Here is a 2,971-nt window from a genome sequence, read left to right as displayed (position 1 = left end):
GCCAAATCGCATGATTCTAGGCCAACGGGAAGTAGGATATAGGTTCTGGTGAGTGAGTTTGCAAGTATCAAAATAAGTGACAAATGGCCGTACCTTTTGACTGCATTGACTTAGAAGCTTCATTTCTTTTATACCGCCAAGCGACCATAGACCTCAGTATGTGACATCATTTTCAACTTCATACGTCTACCTGATTCTGATAGAAAGGGTTCTTAACAGTCAGACAGATAGACAGGCAGACGGAGAACAAAGCGATCAAATAAGGGTTCAGTTTTTACCGAGTGCTGCGTTGAGGCATTAAGATTACTAATTAATGTGGGTAGTAATTGTAGTTGATTCCAATTGTTTCACCAAACTAATTACACTTATCCCATGTTTAATAACTGCCAAAAAATTACGCTAAGGCTTTGTGTGACGTAGTAGTTGGCTTACCAGATTCCACAATTACACCGATTCAGATTGACTAAAAAGATGGCAGCAGGGAAATGGCAGAAAAAAATGATGGGGAAAAATTGTGGACTAAAACATCACCCCGTTATATGGCTATTTCCTGTCATTTTGCAGTAATTACACTAACTGTGTATTATTGCAATGAGCACCGTAGTCCACTTCGGCAATTAAACCATGTGGGGAAAGACGGTTCATAAATGCAATTAAATTGGCTACTACACTGATTCTATGACCTGTCCGCCTCTCTGTCATTTCTGACCCAAAAATACCTCTTTCCCCAAAAACAGTGGTTCAAATTTCTGTAAATGGTGAGAAATAAAAAAAAATATGAGGAAAATCAACGATATCATGCCCGTTCGAAGCGAACATTAAAAAAACTCATTTAAGCTTGCTTGTTCCAAGTTCAAAATGATAGGAAATTACAAATTCGGTTTTGGGGCATTATCCTGTGTGTGTGAGCTGTAGGTGAGAAGTACGCTGTTGAGGCTTTTTCAACCAAGCAAACATTCTCCTAAGAACCATTAGTATCATCCGAGGTGAAAAAAAAACAACTGTAACATTAAAAATGCACGATATTGTGACTGCGAAAACAACTGCAGCGTGACACCAGTATGTTAAAAATCACATATATGCGTTTGTACACTGTATCTCGCAGTATAAAAATAGTTTCAAATGCAGGATAGCCCAAAACAAGCGCTTACACACACAATAACAGTCACAAACACACACACACACACACACACACACACACACACACACACACACACTCTTCGCCCTTGGTCTGAAAACATACACTACAGATCAGGAAACGGGACATCGCTAGTAGCCCATCCAATCATTCCGCGTCATTACATGTAAAAAGACGATCAGAGTGCAGCTCCGCCCTACCTTGCCTCAGCCACGGGGCTAGAGGTGTTCAGCCACATTGCCACGCGAATGTGGTACAAAGCAGCATAATGCTGCTGCAGTGAAGACCATGTCTCTTTATCCACCTCCATCCGCAACCTCCACACTTCCACAGTCTACAGAGAGCATTTGTCCTCCCTTCCCCACCACTTGAAGTGGGTGAGAAGGTGGTGAATTTTTCCCATCTCCCTAGTTAGCATTCTCACGACAGGTGCAATACAATGCACTGTGCTTGGTAAGTCCTTCTCAAGAACACATTATATCTTCTACCTCTGACATGAATTAGATAAGCTACACAAACACGTTAACGAACCGGAAACTTCTATGTTGTCATCATGATTTATTACATAATTTTACACTTTAATGACTTTGCCCTTTTCTCACATGATATACTGCGGACTATCGATGAAGGGCAAAAGGCAGGTTCCATATTTCTAGATCTCCGGAAAGCATTTCACGAAGGTACAAGCATATGGATAAGTTCACAGATATCTGTGCGGCTCGAAGACTTCATAAGTAATAGAACCCAGTATGTTGCCCTCGACGGCGAGTGTTCACCAGAGACAACAGTATCGTTTCAGGAGTGTCTTAGGAAAGTGTCGGAGGACCACCGTTGTTCTCTATGTACATAAATGATTTGGCGGACAGGGTGGGCAGCAATCTGCGGTTGTTTGCTGATGGTGCTGTGGTGTACGGTAAGGTGTCGAAGTTAAGTGACTGTAGGAAGATACACGACGACTGAGACAAAATTTTTAGTTGGTGTGATGAATAGCAGCTAGCTCTAAATGTGGAAAAGTGTAAGTCAGTGCGGATGAGTAGGTAGAACAAACCTGTAATGTTCGCGTGTAGTATTACTAGTGTCCTGCCTGACAAAGTCAAGTCTTCTAATATTTGGGCGTAACCTTGCAAAGCGATATGAAATGGAAAGAGCATGTGAGAACTGTGGTAGGAAAGGCGAATGGTCGACTTCGACTTCTTGGCAGAATTTTAGGAAAGAGTGGTTCACCTGTAAGCCAACGGCCTTGCCACAGTTGTAACACCGGTTTCCTTCAGATCACCGAAGTTAAGCGCTGTCGGGCTTGGCTAGCACTTGGATGGGTCACCGTCCAGTCTGCCGAGTGCTGTTGGCACCCGGGTTGCACTCAGCCCCTGTGAGGCCAATTGATTGAGAAGCAGCGGCACCGGTCACGGAAACTGACAACAGCCGGGAGAGCGGCGTGCTGACCACATGCCCCTCGGCATCCACAACCTGTTACGCCTAAGGGCTGAGGATGACCTGGCGGCCGTTGGGCCGTTGGGCCTTCAAGGCCTATTCTGACGGTGCTGTAAAGGGGCCCGCAGATAGGACGCTGGTGCGGCTTATTCTTGAGTACTGCTTGAGTGTTTGGGTTCCGTACTGTGAAGGAAGGCATCGAAGCAATTTAGAGGCGGGCTGTCAGATTTGTTACGAACTGAAATGGGTATCCCTGGAGAGAAGGCGACATATAGACGCTCGATTTTCCCTCCCTTTGTTTGCGAGTGGAACAGGAAAGGAAATTACTAGTAGTGGTGCAAGGTACCATCCGGAACGCACCGTATGGTGGCTTGCGGGGTGTCTATGTAGATGTAGATGTAC

At 44.6% G+C, this 2,971-nt stretch overlaps 1 pseudogene; it reads left to right on the top strand.

Annotated features, from left to right (window-relative positions):
• The first annotated feature begins 2,368 nt into the window (after positions 1-2,368).
• On the top strand, positions 2,369-2,486 carry LOC124608133 (annotated as a pseudogene).
• Positions 2,487-2,971: the final 485 nt, after the last annotated feature.

This window comes from Schistocerca americana, chromosome 3, assembly GCF_021461395.2.
Source record: "Schistocerca americana isolate TAMUIC-IGC-003095 chromosome 3, iqSchAmer2.1, whole genome shotgun sequence".
Lineage (NCBI taxonomy): Eukaryota > Metazoa > Arthropoda > Insecta > Orthoptera > Acrididae > Schistocerca > Schistocerca americana.
This window is presented reverse-complemented; position numbering and strand designations above follow the sequence as displayed.